Below are 309 nucleotides of genomic sequence, written 5' to 3' on the forward strand. Positions count from 1 at the left end.
TCCCTCTCTGTCTTCCATCTGTGACTCTTAATTATGTGTAAGTTTTTTTTTTTTAATCAGTTTTTAGTCAAACGAGGACCATATGAATACATTCTGTAATATAAACACCACAGGCCAGACTGAAGCGCCTCTGCCTCCCCCAGCCTTTCCTCCTGGGGTAACACTCAAGGACTGGTGTGTAAGATGTTCCTTCTACAGCTGCACTCCAGGCCCTTTGAGTCCTTGGTTCCTGTTTCTGATTAAGAAGCTCTGCAGCCTGACCTGCCTCAGAACCTTCCCCAGTCCTGGCCCCTGGCCCCCAGCCTTGTT

General features: G+C 48.2%; 1 protein-coding gene across 1 annotated transcript in view; it reads left to right on the forward strand.

Moving 5' to 3' along the window:
* Window positions 1-309, forward strand: part of DIXDC1 (DIX domain containing 1) — a 78,613-nt gene that overhangs the window by 1,063 nt on the left and 77,241 nt on the right. The gene's annotated exons all lie outside the window — the stretch shown is intronic.

The sequence above is a fragment of the Tupaia chinensis genome, unplaced genomic scaffold, assembly GCF_000334495.1.
Source record: "Tupaia chinensis unplaced genomic scaffold, TupChi_1.0 Scaffold000311_2, whole genome shotgun sequence".
NCBI classification, from domain to species: Eukaryota; Metazoa; Chordata; class Mammalia; order Scandentia; family Tupaiidae; genus Tupaia; species Tupaia belangeri.